Source organism: Lissotriton helveticus, chromosome 9 (genome assembly GCF_964261635.1).
Source record: "Lissotriton helveticus chromosome 9, aLisHel1.1, whole genome shotgun sequence".
Classification (NCBI taxonomy): Eukaryota; Metazoa; Chordata; class Amphibia; order Caudata; family Salamandridae; genus Lissotriton; species Lissotriton helveticus.
Genome location: NC_136070.1, coordinates 214,958,210 through 214,976,403, shown reverse-complemented (window position 1 = coordinate 214,976,403; position 18,194 = coordinate 214,958,210). Strand labels below are relative to the sequence as shown.

The window sequence follows — 18,194 nt, the reverse complement described above, 5'->3', positions numbered from 1 at the left end:
TGCAGATTTGACCACTGAGTCAGATACCAGCAGGTCCAGCTTTAGGGCTAACTTGAATTGGGTGATCATGTAGGCTTGTGGCTTCTTGTGGAACTTCAATTCCATATTATTGCCCCGGAAACATCATTAGTGCATCCTTCTCAGATTGGACCACTTATTATCTGTCTGCAATATAGACGAAGTCTGCAGTGCAAGTTTGAAAACTCTCGAAGATTTTTGGTAGGAACTTTGGGAATATTGTCTCAGTTGCAACCTAGTGGTTGCCACTGAATATCTCTTTGGTATTTTGAACTTGAATACACACTGTACTGTTGTCATCTTCAGAGCTCCATTGACTTATTCTAGATCCCATTAGTTTTAGGCCTTATAGGTCATTTAAGGTCATCTCTACTGAATACCTTATCATTCACCTCAGCTATCATCTTTTGCATGTTGGTCTCCAGATTTGAAGACATGAGCCACAGGTACCTTCCTTCAAGAGTGGCGGAAATGAAAACGATGGATGAGATGCTTGAGTCAATGCTTGTATCAATCTCAGCCACTGGTAATGATCTGTGCTGCATTTGTTTGTCCATTATGCCATCTCAGACAGGAACCAGCCTTATGAACATTAGACTTGGTCCTCTCCCAAAGGGAACAGACCAGCTCGAAATGACAGGCCAAGTCTCCTCTGAAGTGGAACACCAGCCAACCCAGACTGATTTTCAGCAAAAAGTACTGGTCCCCTCTCCAGAATATTTTTTAAGTGTAATAGTATTTCTGCTTCCTTTAAAAATAAAGAGATCATTTTGCCTCCCTTTAACCCCGAACCCCTCAAAATATCTTCTGGAATCCATAAATGAGAGATAAGCAGGATTTTTAGTGGTCAGTTTAGTCTCGATCTACACCAAGAGTGGTTTCACCTGTGAAATCAGATGGTTTATCCAATGCCATCAGCTTATTAGTAGCACCTGGCATCATGCCCATTCTATCCTGTTGTGTCATTTCTTTGCCATTTACCAGAGTTCATTAATGAGTGCAGTGGTGTTATAAAACTTGAGTAGACCCTACAAAGCACGCATTGGGACCTCTCTCTGGAGTCAGTCCTGAACTCCCAGGCCAAGGTACCCTGCTGATGGGGCCCCCCGGAGCGTGGGCCCCTCCCCTACACTGCAGCGCTGCAGGGGCCTATGTTATGCCACTGAGTGAGTGGTTTAATTATTTTCTTTTTGGGTGGTAGCAACAGTTGAAGCTGGGGTCATTATATCTACCCCAGATATGGTTGACTAAGTGATGCAAAGTTAGCCATTTTATGCCATTTCTTATTTACATCTATCTGAACCACGCATGGAAATCCTTTGGACCCTGGAGCTGGTATTCCATTACCACAGAGTTCACACCGATTCAGTTTCATGGCATTGGCACATAGGAGAAGTGTGGAGCACTAACGATCAGACTGGATGAATGAAAATGGACTGGAGCACAATGGCAAAGTCGCAAAATGTAGATGTTCCTTCTGGCCCACATAACTGCCTTTAAAGCCTACTTTAGACACTTAATTCTACACTGATTAGGCGAGAGCCTCTGTGTTTGTGTCATTTGCATTCTTTGTTCTGATAAAAATGTAAAATCTTATGGGAATTTTGGGCATCAGATCTGGGCATGAAGTCGCAAATAGTAACAGTTGTCAAAATGACATGTATTTTTAAATCCGCCTAAAAATTTCTTTGCCTTTTCTTCTAGCAATCAACCATAAATTCATAGTGTGATCACTAGCTCCAAAGTTTTCCATAGAGCTCCATCTGCCAGAGGCGCCAAATGGAGAGGCTGCCGAATAATTAGACAGCCCTAACTCGATTTTGCCTCATGGCTCTTTCTTCCACCACCATACTTCCTATCGCCTTTTCTCACTCTTGCACTTTCTTGTCATCCATGGTTTGTGGTGTCACTGTTTTCTGATTTTTTTCTGCCTTTCTTTCTCTTAGTCTGGGTCAAAGTCTAATGAGGAAAATCAATTACTAGGCCCCAACAATAAGGTAATTTGTCCCCCACTTGCCATACCAGGCACAATGGCCTGATATGATGACATGAAAAGAACAGAACACTGACAACACTGATAGCACCGAATCAGCCTTGCTAGTTGTCACAGATAACATTAGAATGACCCTAGACAAAGGCCATTCTATGATTTTGGTACTGTTGGACCAATCCGCTGCATTCAACACTGTCTCCCATCAAATACTACTCAGAAAGCTGAAGGAAATAGGACTAAGAGACTCTGCCTTTCGTTGGATGGCAAGTTTTCTATCCTGTCGGACTCAGACGGTCAATCTAGGCCCGTATCATTTGGCATCCATGGAACTTACCAAGGGAGTTCCACAGGACTCTTGCCTGAGCCCCACCCTATTTAATATCTATGTGGATTTATTGGCTAATGTTCTAAGGAAATATGGTTTTATTCCGATATCATATGCCGACGATACGCAGCTACTCTTCCCCTCCGACGAACTAACTCCTACCATTCAGGAGACCTTCTCTTTGGGCCTGAATGCCATTTCACAATGGATGGGGAATAACTTTCTACAGTGCAATGTCAGGAAGACCGACCTCCTACTTTTTAGGGAAGCCCCCATATTATTGTCCCCCAATTGGTGGCCCATTAATCTTGGAAAGCCTCCAATTCCCAACATTTTTGTCAAAAACTTGGGAGTTCGGTTAGACCATGCCCTTCCTTTCAAAGAACATGTTGGCCAGACAGTTGGTACATGCTTCCATACTTTGGGCCTACTTCAGTGAGTCTTCCCTTTACTTCCAGACTCTGCAAGAAAGACTCTGACTCAGGCTCCTATACTGAGTCGCCTGACTATTGCAACAGTTTGTTGCTTTCTGCTAATGAAGTGTCAATCAATAAACTAAAGGTGGTTCAGAATACGGTGGCGCGACTGGTTTTGAGCATGCCGCCCAGATCTGCCTCCCGTCCTCTTCTCCTAAAACTCCATTGGCTGCCAATACACCAATGGATAAAATTTAGGATTTGCTGTACCATCCACAAAGCGCTATTCAATCTTGGTCCCAGCTATCTGTCAGAAAAATTCATTCTCTCCCACCCCTAAGATCTTTACGTTCCAGCACTAAACATCTACTGACAGACCCTAGAATTAGGAGAGGGAGATTAGGAGGGAAATCTCTATCATACCCCGGACTGAAATACTGGAACAAACTTTCCCTTTTTCTAAGAGAATGCTCAAATTATCTAGTTTTTAGGAAATTACTTAAAACCACTTTGTTCTGCTTTTAATTTTAAAAAAACACAGCCTCCGCTGCACAGTTGATATGCCTCCACAAAAGCGCAGAGATATTCCTTGGAGTCGATTCTGGCGCTATATAAACCCTTAAATAAATAAATAAATTGATTAATACAAAAAGACAACTCAACACTATCAAGGCCAAAGCAACTCTGTAAGGCAATACAACACAGCAACACTAAAAACACATTTGGGATTGTGATTAGATATTAGTATTTTTTGTGTTGTGATGTGAAGTTCTAATATGTTTTGCTATCTTGTATTGTGCCCTGTTATGTATTTGCTGTGTTGTTTGCGTATTGCTATTTTGCTTTCAGTTCTGTTATAGTTCTGTGCTGTGCAGAGATTTGTAGTTACTTTCGAGACATCAACAAATGCTGCTGCTACCAGAAGAAGCAGAGTACAAGTGTTTCAAACCTAGAAGGAAAGAAGCTGGTTTTAGGTCCAGGATTTTTTATGTATCACTTTTTAACATTAGGTGCCTTTTAACTTTGAATGGACAGTGGCAACAGAGTTGTTAATCATTCCTTAAAGAATAATCCTTCCTGTCATCAAGCAAATTGAGCTATTAAAATAAAACAAAATGTCATAATTAATGCTTTTCTGAGTGAATGTTTGACCCTGCCAAGTTTTAAGGAGGTCCTGAGCTTTCTTGAATGCCACAGTTAAAGGTGCTGCACAATGATGTCTGAAATGATGATAGCCAGACCAGAGTTTGCTAAATGGCCATGTTACGATTTACTTCACAATATGAGTATTTCATGCTAGTCTTTCTGGACATCAGGCTTGATGAATAGGCAACATAAAGCAAATACAGATTCACGTGGGTATTTGTGTAAGCACAGAAACAAGTCATGTCTAATCCAGTTAAGAACACGCACAGCCTCGTGCACCAAAACTGTCAATGTGACAACAAAACAAATCGTCATTACCATTATAAATGTTTAATTATGAAGAATGACAATCTAATTGCACCCTGCAGGAAACGCTGGGCTCTTAAAGAGGCTGACATTATTCGATCTGATAGTCAGATGTGTTTAACAGTAATCTGAATTTTCTGCATTGTTTACCAGAAGGGCTAGACATCATAACCGTTTTAATGAAACTGAAGATTTCAATAAAACAGAACCACCTTCAGGCAATGCTTTTAATGAGAAACATTCGCAGCTGGTCAGTGATTGAAGCTAGCTAGGACTTCGACATAGTAGCCTGCTGCAGCGTTGGATATTTTATTAACGAGTTTTCACTGACGTAAATGAAGTTACCATCAATAAAGTGCCATTTCAGTAGAGGAGCCTGGCTTTTTCACTTCTGCACGTGGTTTCTCACATGCGAGCCTTACACTCCCTGTCAGATATCACGCATTTCCAAGGACCCGATAAAATGAAATCTGGCTTTGCTAAGAAATGTTTGCTCAGCCTCAAGTAATGCAAGCCCTTGATATGAATTGTGTCACATAAATAATGGACATATCCATTCTTTTCACATTATGTTCGTGTGATAACATAATAAATGAATAATAGCATTCTAACATGCTTTCTTTTACTGTTCTGAAGGGCCTCGGATAATTTCGATGCACGGAATGGATTAAAATTCTCTGTCTGGAATTGCCTTTTCAGTTGAATAATACTAAGATGTTGGAAATGTTCAGACTTGTGAAATTTTCCAAAGTCAATTTAACCTGGTTTGCTCATGTCATTGGAGAATATATAGCAACAAAGGAGCTTATTTACTAAGTTGCAAAAAAAAACTTTTAACATGACTCTCTGAACGCCAAAGACTTAAACGTCCTTATTCTTAAAGATACATAGCTTTAGAGAAGGGGAAAATGTACCTAGCTAAGAAGAAGTGGGCAAGACATGAGACAAGTATTTGCAATGCAATAGGTCTCGCATTTTTGAGAATTAAAGCTACTGCTGTTGTAAATGACAATGGGCCAGATGTACGACAATTGTAAATTGCGACTTGCAATTTGCGCTCGATTATGAGTCACAATTTACAATGTACAACAGTGTCTGAGACACTGAATGCGATTCCCAAATGGGTCGCAAAATGCGAGCCTCAAGAATATTAATGAGGCACTCGCAATTTATGACCCCATTGAGAATGGCTGGCCCTCCAGGTATGGTGGCCTGCTGGGCTCAGCAGATCTCCATGTTTGGGACTGCTTTTAAATAAAGCAGTTTTTCATTGTTAAATGCAGCCCGTTTTCCTTAAAAAAAATGGGATGCATTTAAAAAAAATATTGAAACATATTCTTTTCAGTTTTTTAAGGGCAGGTAGTGGTCCCTGGGACCACTGAGTGCCCCTAAAAAATATTTTCATCTGCATTTGCAATGGGGAAAGGGTCCCCAGGGGACCCCTTCCCATTTGTGACTGCATTACCACCCTCTTGAAGAGGGCGGTAAATTGCGAGTGTTTTGCGACCGCAATTGCAATCGCAAAACATTCATAAATAAATAAGGCTGCCAGTCGCAATTAGCAAGAAACGCCCTTGGAACGCCCCTTCCTAATTGCGAGTCGCTAAACACTATTTTGCGAGTCGCAATTTTTAGCGACTCGCATAATAGTGTTTGTACATGGCCCTGTTAGATTTTGCATGCGCAAACCGGTCGCAAACCCGTTTGCACATGCAAAATCTCGTTGTACATCTGGCCCAATGTCTTTTACCCATTTGTTTTGGTTTGGAGTGTAGTGTATGTATGAACAGAGACACAACTGCAGCACTGCCTAGAGGACTTAGAATGAGGAATTACCACTGGGACCAGAGAAGCAGCTTCAGCACTGCCTAGACGATTTTTAATGATGAATTAACAATGCGACCAAAGATGCAGCTGTAGCACTGCCTAGAGAACTTAGAATGAGGAATTACAGATGAGACCAGTGAATGTTATGTTATGTTATGTTAAATCTGCTTGTATAGCGCATGGCTACCCCAGCAATGGGGCGTCCCAGCGCTGCGGACATACCTAAGGACAGAGCAGCACAACAGCGAGGAGAAATTAAATAGAGGAGAACAGCCAGGTTTTAATTTGTTTGCGGAACAGAAAGTGGTTAGAGGTGGCCCGAGCCCTAAGAGTGATCGAGTTCCACAGCTTCGGCGCCAAATACCTAAAAGCGCGACCGCCTTCTCTGCACCCACTGATCTTAATCATGCGTGCCAGAGATAGATCAGCCGATCTAAGGGCATGCGTAGGGACATAGAAGGAACAGAGTCCCTGCAGGGTTTGAGGACCGGTGCCATACAAGATTTTATGGGTTAGACATAGGCTTTTAAACTGGATGCGTTGTTTAACGGGTAACCAATGAAGCCGGTGAAGAATAGGCGAGATGTGACATTTTTTTGGCAGCCCAAATAAGATGCGGGCTGCGGCATTCTGAGCTCTCTGCAACCTATGTATCACTGTCAGACTAGAACCCAGCATAAGAACATTGCAGTAGTCTAGATGGGATAAGACTAACGCCTGGATTATAATCTGACGGATACAGGGCTCAAAGAAACCAAGAATAGATTTCAGACAGCGTAGGCGACCATAACAGGTGCCTGCCACTCTCTTAGCGTGGGTTTCCATAGAGAGTGAGTTGTCCAACATCACGCCCAGGTTTCTGACAACCTCTTTGGGGGCAGGGGGGAGACCTAAGGTTGGGGTGAAGCAGCTAGAAGTACTGCCTAGAGGACTTAGAATGAGGAATTACACATGAGACCAGAGTAGCAGCTAGCAGCAGGGTCTAGAGGACTTCGAATGAGGAATTACCAATGGGATAAGAATAGCAGCTAGCAGCACTGTGTGAAACACTTAGAATGAGGAATTACCAATGGGACCAGGGTTATAGCTGCAGCACTGCCTAGAAGATTTAGAATGTGGGAGATACTGACGGGACCAGAGAAGCAGTTAGCAGTACTTCCTATAGGACTAGGAATGAGAAATTACTGATGGAACTAGAGAATTTTAGACACTGAGCGGTCAAGTGATCCTGGTAAAGAATAGCAGTTTAGAAGACACGCTAATTTGTCAGCAGCACAGCTTTAAACTTAACAAGGGCCTCCGTACCCCCCACTAATGAAAAGTTGCATTGCTTTGAAGTAGTTGCCATCATCCACATCTGAACCTCAGTAACAATCAATACAAATAGCAGCCACTTACCCTTTACAACAGTAGTCGTTCTTTTAAAGAGAAGCACTTACAAGCCCTGCTCTAAAGTAGAAGTAGAGGATTTTCAAAACAAAAACTGCAATAAAGATGAGAACGAGCTACAACTCACATCTCACGGTTGCAGCGGATAAAAGTACACTAATTTAGCTTCAGAAAATACTCATCAGTCACATAAATCAGACTGAGGCGGTAATGGGCTCCTCACAACGCTCACGGACCACAGGACAAAAGAGCTGCTCAGTGTCCAGAACTTAAACCACCCAACACTGTGATCCCACTAGTATCCGTACATCATGGCATGTGCCTTACCTTTGCTCCTTAGGAGTCAATATATTGCATTCCTGGATTGAATCCTGCAGCAGACAAACTCAGTAAATACATTTAGCAAGTCAACAAAGCCCAGTCCAAACAACATACCCCACTTCACTCAGACAACGAGGCCCTAAACACGAATTTGCCATCTCGTCCCCTTTTTAGTGGGTATTTTCCATGTATAACACCAAAATCTCAAACGTGGTGGCACAAAGTTCCTCACGAATAACCTGGTTAGTTTGGCCACATCATGCACACCAAGCAGTACAACAACACTCAGACTCCCAGCGCTAAATTGCAGCTACAGCAGAATTTGACATCCGAATCAAGTCTGTCAAACTGTTCCATTTCGAAAAAGTTGTCCTTTTATCACACGGGAGGTACCACTTGATTCACCTTTGAAGGATGTGGCACCAGACAGACAGTAAGACGTGTGAGGATTTCATGGTCTCGACTGGTTTCCGCCTTCAATGCAAGAATATGCATCACCCATCCCTCCCCCCCCTTCTATAGTATAATAAGATGGAGGGCGTTCTCACCTAAGAAACCTACAGTAGAGGCTTCGCCTGTAAAGCAAAGTCAAGACGTTACAAATAATCCCTTAAAATAGATGGAACAGACAAGGCTGGGAGGAAGGGTTCCATGTAATGAAGATGCGACAATAGTTATCACAGCCACGGCATAGTGGTTAGAAATTCATCATTCCAGAAGGGAAAGCAGGCAGCTAGGAAAGGGCAGCACTCAGATTTAAGTAAGCCATGGAGCAGTTTAAAAAAAATCGGGTATAAGGGAGGGTGGGGGGGTAGGGGTAAAAAGCGAGCTAAAGCATCTAATGCATCTCACAAGGGCACATTAAAGAGACACCTTACCCTTTGAGACTGCAAGACAGCCGTGAAGACCTATCAGGAAAGAAATCTGCATCGCGAGGTGCTGTACAACCAGAACAAGGAACATTTCTCAGGCTTGTCTGAGATGTTAAGTAAGTTTTATAAGGAATCAAAGTGAGCTAGTGTACTGATCACGCCGCCGCTTTAACCAGAGACCTGCAGATCTTCAGGAGCAGACCACTGCTCACTATAGCACAGAGGCGTGGGTGCCGATTATAGCCAGTCCAGAAAAGTGCGATTTTTGGGAATACAAAAGGGATTTTAACTTATTGGGTGTAGTAGCCTACTGATTATGGCCTGCGAAAAAAAAGAGATCCAACATTAAGGGCCAGATGTAGGTCGCCAAACACCAGTCGGTAACGGCTGATTTCGGCCGTTACCGACCGGTATTTGGCTTTTGAGATGTAGGTGGGTCTGAATTTACAGAATCGGTATATTTACCGATTCGGTAAATTTACCACTTCGGTATTTTACCGAATCTGTAAATATACCGAATCTGTAAATCCATATGTAGGTGACACTCCTAAGAGTGCCACAGGCCCTTAAGAGTCGGTATTTTACCACCCAATCCTATTGGATGGCAAAATACCGAATTCAGGTGTGCATGCACATATGTGCATGCACACCTGTGGCATGTGACACACAGACATGCCCTTAGGGCATGTATGTGTGCCACATGGCACACATGCCTGTACTTGGGGTGCTAGAGGGTGTCAAAGTGACACCCCCTGCACCCTTGCAGGATTCGGTATTTACCGAATCTGTAAATATCGAATCGGTATTTCACATTGATTCCTATGGGCTTCAAGGCCCATAGGAATCAATGTGAAATACCAAATCGGTATTTACAGCTTCGGTAAATACCGACTCTTACAGAATCGGTAATTTTTTACCTACATCTGCCTCCTTCCTATTTACAGACTCTTAAATACCGATTCGGTATGAGTCGGTGTTTAGGAGTCGGTAAATAGGAATTACCTACATATGGCCCCGAGTATTTGGTACGATTGCTTCTGCAAAAAAACCCTAAAGATTTTTGTCGCAATTAGATGCGAGATATATAGGTTAAGATACCAGCATTGGGAACAATAAACTCAATAGCAAAACTTTGCAACCCATTTTTTTTAAAAAGCATTCCTAATGGCCTTTAACTTGGACGTACAGAGCTATTTAACTTTACATATGTTAACTCTGTATCCAATTTATAAATTAGATTGTGGATTGGGAACTAAAAGTGACGATTGAAACCTTGATACATTTCTATTAAAGATACATTTTGAATACCCAAATTAGGTTCCTTATGTAATGTATGGCTTCCAACAATAATCGTTGTAGCGATTTCTTACATTATTTTATATAATGGGAATTTAACCTGTATTTGAGCGGCTTTAATCTTAACTGGGTAGGGTCCCTGTTGGGTTCTTAACATATCCTTACTACTTACCTGTGGAAGACTGGTTCTCAAAATCTTTGCCTTTGTTATTTACCGGGATATGCAGAATCACCACGCTAGTTGTACAAACATCGCAATTACCTGTACAGGCGCAATCAGGCCTCGCCTTTCCTTGTGCCCAACCCAGCTAGAAATGCAGAACCTTCATGTGACACTTGCAGAGCTGGTAAATAAATCATATTTTGAGAGTAGTCCAGCTCAGCATCAGTACAGCCACTTATTTATACATAAGAGCTATAAATATATCAGTATCAGACCTTACCATAAAGTTAACGTTTGTCAAGTTGAGGGCAGTCGGATCAGGTATTTGGAGACTTAGATGACATGAGACCGTCTCAGTTGCTCCCGAGGTGAAAAGCCGGGAGCTAGGTCTTCTATGCTGTTGTGTTTTTAATCTTTGCACCGTTGTTACTTTGGGCACAGTTTGCATTTTGTGCTCTTTTAAAATCCCTACCTGCTATCACGAAGCTCCGGACGGGCTCCGCCGATTAGGGGTGGAAATCCATCGCCCGTGCTGAGTGGTTACCTGCAATCTCCCCGCCCACCGGCTGCTCAAAGGAAGCAGTTTGCAGTGCACTCGCCCCTCTCAGTTGCTCCTGAGGCGAAAAGCCGGTAGCTAGGTCTTCTATGCTGTTGTGTTTTTAATCTTTGCACCGTTGTTACTTTGGGCACCGTTTGCATTTTGTGCTCTTTTAAAATCCCTACCTGCTATCACGAAGCTCCGGACGGGCTCCGCCGATTAGGGGCGAAATCCATCGCCCGCGCTGAGTGGTTACCTCCAATCTCCCCACCCACCTCGGAGTCGGGACACTGAGGGCGTGGCTTGTCCTCTGATGCAACCTCAGACTGTTCAAAGGAACATGCTCCTCCCTCCGCGAAGTGGACGCGAGCGGCGGGCGCGCCCTGGGCGCGCCGGAGGTAAGCCAGAGGTAAGCCCGTCTGTGCCAGTCCGAGCCCACCCGAGCCCAGAGGCCACGACCCCTGGTCAGAGGATTGTCAATGCCAATTCCGGTCCTAGGATATCCTATTCTCCCACCGAGTTGTGTGACATTCGGGACATAGCCGTGGCTGAAGGCATTGCAATATTAAACTGTTGCCAGCACTTCCCCAATCAATTGGAAGGACCGGTGGCCTGTAAACATTGCACTTTTCAGGGGCTCACCCAGGTTAGCCATAAGTCACCGATTGGGCCCTTGAACCCCCCTTCTCTGAGTGTTCGTACTTTTATCCTTTGCAATGTTCGGTCCCTAGCTGGGCATGCTTTTGAGGTATGGGATTTGATAAATTCCCATGCGCCGGACATCTGTTTTTTGACGGAAACATGGCTGAACTCCACCAATTTCCCACTGATCAATATAGCCATCCCCGAGGACTATAAAATTATACACTTGGATAGGGTGGATAAAATGGGGGGGGCTTAGCCATAGTTTGTAGAAGCTATATAAAAACTGCCTGGATATTCTCCCAAATTGATGACGGGATCGAAGTGGGTATTTTTAAAGCCAACTTCTCCCCCTCTGAGAGCTGGACAGGGGCCTTAGTCTACCGTCCCCCTGGGTCCTAAAAGAGATTTTGCCGACAAACTTGTGGACTTGATAGCCACAAACGTCCTTGCAGCGAACAACTTCTTGCTATAGGGGGATTTCAACTTTCATGGAGAATTATCTTCATCCCCGGAAGTGAGCAAGCTCCTCACGGACCTTGAGCAGTTGGGGCTCTAACAGAGAGTCAGAGGATCCACGCACAGTAGGGGCCATACAATGGACCTAGTCTTCACTAATATAGGTTCTCTCAGTTTCGATCCACCGGCGCCTCTTTCCTGGTCGGATCATGCACTGATCAAATTTACGATGGCTCCCAGCTTACCGACTCCGCCTGAGCAAGCCAATTGGTGTAAAAAACCATCTATGCGCCAATGGAACAAGCTGTCCTTGCAAGCCATTGAGGCAGAATTCAAGGCGTTACCCCCGCTGAGGGATCGGGATGTATCAGGGGTACTGGATGAGTTCGGGGCGGGTCTGAATTGTGTGTTGGACATCATTTTACCCGCTCAGCCTTGGGCCAGACCCACTCGGGTTTGCCGTTCAGCACCCTTGTATTCGAGGGAGCTCAAACAGGAAAAATCATCTTGCAAAAGGCTGGAGAGACAGTGGCGTTGGTGTAAGTCCATACAGTCTAGGGCGCTTTTCAAATTGGCTCTGGTATCCTATCACCATAATTTGAAGGAAGCCAGATGTCGGTATATAGTGACACAAATTGAAAGAGCAGATAATTCTTCCAAGTCATTATTCGATATTGTGAAAGTCTTCACTGCACCGGATGCCTGTAAACAACCAGTAACTGAATCGCAAGAGTTATGTGACTCGCTGGCCGTTTTTTTTCAGAAAAAAATTGAAAAAATTTACGCCAACTTTCCTTCTCTTAAACAGGACCCCACATCATCGGAAGGATGTTGGGAAGGTCACTCTGACCAGGTCAAATGTTTATTGGAACATTTTACACCTATCTCCCTTACGGAGATCCTTAAAGCCTTTGAAACAGCTAAATCGGGCTCCCTGACAGACTCTTGCACCCCCAAGGTTATGGCACTTTTGGCAAACGCTCTGGCCCCTTTGGTTCAAAAGATTTTTAATCTTTCAATTTCCGAAGGTGTGGTTCCATCCGCATGGAAGGAATCTCTTGTCCGCCCAATACTCAAGAAGGCCACGGCCGACCCTCAGGATTTAGGCAATTACCGCCCCATTTCCTTGCTCCCTCTCTTGGGAAAAATGCTGGAAAGCTATATTAACCAACAATTAAATAGACACCTTGAATTAAATAATATCCTGGACCCATCACAATCTGGGTTCAGACGGGGCTTTAGCACAGAAACAGCCCTGCTGGCCATAACAGATTCCTTGAGGATGACTATGGACTGAGGAGGATCGGCTCTTATGGTCTTGCTTGACCTCTCCGCAGCTTTCGATACCATCTCTCATACGAAGCTCGCGAAGAGGCTGAGCTCGGCCGGTATTCAGAGTCTAGCCTTTAAGTGGCTGCAGAGTTTTCTGCAGGACAGACAGCAAACTGTCACTATGGGCCCCTATCAGTCCAAAAGCACTCTGCTGGACAAGGGTGTCCCCCAGGGCTCCTGCCTTAGCCCCTCCCTTTTTAATATCTATATGGCGCCATTGGCTAAGGTGGTGGAAGCCCGGGGGTTCGAAACAGTGTCATACGCCGATGACACCCAACTGGTGTTCAACTGTGGACCAGCTAGAGAGGCCGATAACCATCGATTCTGTACGGGTATGTTGGAGATTTCCAAACGGATGGGTAAAAACTATCTTCAGCTCGACCCAAGCAAGACAGAAGTTATGCTTCTGGGCAAGGCAGGAGAGTCATGGTCCTCGGACTGGTGGCCGACGCAACTCGGTGCCCCTCCTGTGCTGGCACAGAGTGTTAACAATCTGGGCATCAACCTGAATCAAACCCTCTCAATGCAAGACCATATATCTTCAATAGCCGGGGCTTGCTATTTTAGGCTGAAGCTGCTACGAAAAAATCCTCCCATTTATCCCTATGACTTATCGAAGGACGCTGACCCAAGCGACGATTATTAGCAGGCTAGATTACGGCAACGCTCTGCTAGCCGAGGTCGGAGTATCCCACTTGAGAAAGTTGCAGGTTATTCAGAACACTGCTGCCAGGCTGGTTTTGAATCAACCAGCTGGCACACCGTTACTGCCTTTGTTAAGATCCCTGCACTGGCTTCCGGTAAAACAGCGGTCCTTTTTTAAGGTCTGCTGTCTGACATTCTCTGCCCTTCAGGGCATAGGTCCTGTCTATCTGCAAAAGAAAGTGGTAAGATACAGACCTACCCGGGCGCTGAGGTCTCATTCGATGCGACTACTCCAAGTACCGCGCATTAAGCGCAGCAGGTCGGGGGGAAAGGCCTTCTCTTACTTAGCCCCCAAATATTGGAACAGTCTCCCAGTGGCCTTGCGTGGAATCTCCTCTTATTATGCCTTTAGGAAACACCTCAAATCATATTTGTATTAGTGGCCTTGACTTCTGTCCTGCTACTTCCCTCTCCAGGTGTGACTGAGGAAAGCGCCGAGATGCCCCCGGTGATTCGTGAGCGATATAAGTTCTCCACATAACATAACATAACATAACCATAGTCGATTAATTAGCCATTATATGAAGGTACATGAAATTACCTGGAGAGTCAGCAGGGTTCTGTATAGCGCCCTGCAGCAGGAGCGCACAGCCTGAAAGCCACCAGAATCACTGCTGGATCTCGCAACCAGAGTCAAAACTGCATCATTGTTAGACCTGACATCATTGGCGTGAGTCTCCCTCCCATTTTTGACGGATTGCCTCCTCTGTTTTGATATGTTTTTGCTGGATTCATACTTTGGGCACTGTGCCACTGCTAATGAGTACCACAGTGCAAGTGCTCCCTATGTTAAATTGATATATTGATTGGATTCCATGATTGGGTTATTTGATTTATATGTCAGCCCCTAGTACAATGCACCATGTGTGTCCAGGGCTTGTAAATCAAATGCTGCTGGTGGGCTTGCAGCACTGGTTGTGCCACCCACACAAGCAGCTTGTAAAGTTTGTCTCAGGCCTGCCATTGCAAGGCCTGTGCGCAGTCTAGCAATGCCATGTCGACTTGGACAACTGCACCCACTTGCCATTCCCTAAACCTTCCCTTTGCTTCATATTAGACACCCCTATGGTAGGCCCAAGGGCAGGGTGCATTGTAAGTATAACGTAGGACATGCTCCGATGTGTGTAGCATGTTCTAACAGTGAATTACAGCCATTTTCGTTTTTCACTATTGAAGGCTACCAGTTCTCATAGGCTAGAATGGGCAGTTAGATTATTACATTCTTTTAATCCTAACTGACTCAGGGAACATGGTAGAAATTCGAATTTAGTATGCCTGAACTCAGAATAATAAAGTACATCTTTTAGTAAAGTTTATTTTAGTATTCTGTGTTTGCAAATACCACTATTAGAAAACAGGTATTTGCTTGCCTAACCATTTGAGCCTGCCTCTGCTGGGTTGTGTAGTCCTTGTCTGGGTTTTTGTGTGACAGGGCTGGGGAATTCCAGGAGACAGGCTGGGGCAGCCCAGTGGTGAATAGAGAGATCTGCATCTAGATGGGAGGGAGGAGATAAACCTGGAACCTGAATAGGGCTGGGCCTTCCCTCTACAATGCTGGCTCCACCACCTGTGGCTTGTCTGATGTCTCTGCCCTGCACTGTGAAAGGAGAGGAGGAATCATGCAACAGAGTGCTCCAGAGCTGTATCTTCCCTCCCCTGTGCTGGCTCCACCTCCTGTGGGGCGGTTGATTTCTCTGCCCTGCACAGTGAAAGGAAGAAGAGAGTCATGTAAACAAAGTGCTCAGGAACTGGTTTGAACAAGGCAGAGGCCTCTGTGCCTTCAGAGAACAAAGGATTTTGGGGTGTACATATTGGGACCCAGATTCCAAGAAATTAGATCACTTCTGGAACAAGAAACCTTTCTGCCAAGGAGAAGAACCAAGGAAGCTGCAGGAGTTTGGACTGCCCCTCTGACTGTGTGCTGTTTGCTGGGTTGGCCTGCAGTGGTTGCTTCATTGCCAAGGGAAAGGAGAAGGAACTTTGTAAGGACTTTCATCTACAGAATATTCTCCTCCAAGGGCTTGAACTGTGCTTGCCTCCTGTTGAAGTCTTAGGGACAAAAGACACCTCCAGCTCCCTCCTGAATTTCCTTGCTGGGAATTCAGACTCCAGACAGTTGCGTGCCGCTGGGAGCTTGAAGCACGAAGCATTGAGAAGAAACATGTCGCCGCAGCTGAAATCATCGCAACGCCGGAGAAGCGAGCCTTTGTCGCATCTCCGTGGAAGCGTGTGTTCATTAAAGCTGACTGCTGTCACAGCACTGGAGAGGCGTGACGCTATTGTGAGAGTCGCCATCGCATCACTGGAGAAGCGTGTCGCAGGGCCTGTCGCGGCTCCAAAGTACAGAGTCGCCGCAAGGCTGCCAGGGCGCCATCGCATCGCCGCATCAAGGGCGCCATCTTCTCGCATCGCAACTGGATCGTCGCATTGCATCAAGACGCCATCTTGCACGCCACAAAGGGCCGGCAAGCCAAGAATCTACGCATCACCTCCGCACCGGTAAGGCTCACGACGAGTCCCCTACTCTGCGCAAGCATTGAGGAAGAACGCCACCCTTCCCCTGGGTCACGGAACCGACGCATCTCCCCTTTTGCAAGCCTTCTGTTCACTTTGCGTTACGTATCCAGGTACTTTGTTGAAAACTTTGTCGCATTTACCAACAACTTGAACTAAGAGACTGTAATCATCTTTTAAGTAACCTTAAGTGTAGTATTGTGGATTTTTGTTGTTTGTGGTCTTGTGTTTAAGTCTATATAAAGAATACATATTTTTATAAAACCTGTGTTGTGTCCATCTGAAGTGTTTTCACTGTATTACTGTGTATATTCACGAATGCTTAACACACTGCCTCTGAGATAAGCCTGTCTGCTCGTGCCAAGCTACCAAGGGGGTGAGCAGGGGTTATTAAGGAGTGTAATCCCCTTATACTGACTTAGAAGTAAGGGTCCCTATTTGGACAAAAGGTGATTGCCATTGCCAACTAGAGACCCCCAGATCTAACTTTGGTGGTCAGCGGTGAGGATTTGGACTTTGCATTTGTGTTTCATATACAGTGATTGGTGCACACTACTAGTGAGTGCAGACCAAACGCGACCACATACTTTTTTTTAGAATCCTTTTTCCTTGGACTGTTAGTTTTTCCTGAAAACTCCCAATTTTTGCTACCATGAGTAAACCAGCATCTGTTGCATCTATGGATCTTGATTTTGAGGAAGAGAGGTTTGAAACCTACACTGTGAAACAGCTCAAGTATCTCTGCAGGAAATTGAAAGTTGCTATACCAGGCATTTCCAAAAAGGAAGACTACCAAAAGGCGCTGAGGGCCTGGGTAGAAGCCAGAAATGTCCCTGATCTTGTGGTGGATGCAAATGGGCAAATTGATGGGCCAGAGTTTCGAGCCAGTGGTGGAGTGCCGTCCCCACCTGGCGGCGGCATCTCCTCCAAAGACCTGTCCCCCAGAGAGTTGGAAGACATGGAGAGAAATAGGGCACACAAGCTGGAGATGGCTAAGCTTAAAATGGAGAGTCAGAGGGAAACAGGGAATAACAGGTTGTCTTTGGAAAGAGAGAGAATGAGAATGGAGCATGAGAGAATGTTGAGGGAGTTAGAAATCAAGGCCAAGGGCTTAGAAATCAATCCCTCTGGTGGCAGCACCCCATCTGTGCATTCAGAAGGCCGGGTTCTTATTCCCAAGGATGTCAGCAAAGATTTTCACAAAGGTGAAGATATTGGTCAGTGGTTTGCAGCCTATGAGATAGCAATGTTGACCCACCGGGTCCCTGAGAAGGATTGAGGAGCGGGGTTGTGGGGCTGCTTTCTGACTGAGGGGAGGGATACTTTGTTAGACCTACCCAGTGAGCATAGGATGTCTTATCATCACATGAAGGAAGCATTGATGACAAGGTATGGGTTAACTCCAGAGCTCTATAGACAGAGGTTCAGGAATTGTAAGAAACTGGAGGGAACCACTTAGGTAGAATATGTGTCTTTCTTTTGCAGAGCTATGGATAGTTGGGTGAGGGGTAGCAATGTTGATAATTTTCAAGCGCTCTATGATTTGATTCCTAGGAAGCACTTGTCTGCTAATTGTTTTCCAGGGCTACGCCAGCACCTTATTGATTGCAAGCCATCAATGGCCATAGTGTGGAGGCTCTCAGAGACACAGGAGCAAGTGTGACAGCTTTCAAGTGTCACTTGGTCTCTGAAGAGCAGGTAGTCCCCAATGCATTCTTCCGAGTTCTTGCCGCTGACAACACAGAGAGCCATTGCAAAGTGGCTCAAGTTCCATTTGAGTGAGGGGGGGTCTCTGGTACTCTTCGAGTAGCTGTGAGGCCATCCATGCCTGTTGATTGTCTGTTAGGCAATGATTTAGAAAGCTCCCCTTGGGCTAAGGTGGAGAGGAAGGCGCATTTGGAGATGTTGGGTCTGCCTGAGTGGGCATGTGTG

General features: G+C 45.1%; 2 non-coding genes across 2 annotated transcripts; both read right to left on the bottom strand.

Moving 5' to 3' along the window:
- Window positions 1-7,582: 7,582 nt before the first annotated feature.
- LOC144783537 (small nucleolar RNA SNORD31) lies at window positions 7,583-7,650 on the bottom strand. Its single transcript, XR_013601495.1, has one exon. It is a non-coding gene; the product is annotated as a small nucleolar RNA SNORD31 (small nucleolar RNA).
- A 429-nt stretch (window positions 7,651-8,079) lies between these two features.
- On the bottom strand, window positions 8,080-8,204 carry LOC144783542 (small nucleolar RNA SNORD22). The gene has a single exon (XR_013601499.1). It is a non-coding gene; the product is annotated as a small nucleolar RNA SNORD22 (small nucleolar RNA).
- Window positions 8,205-18,194: the final 9,990 nt, after the last annotated feature.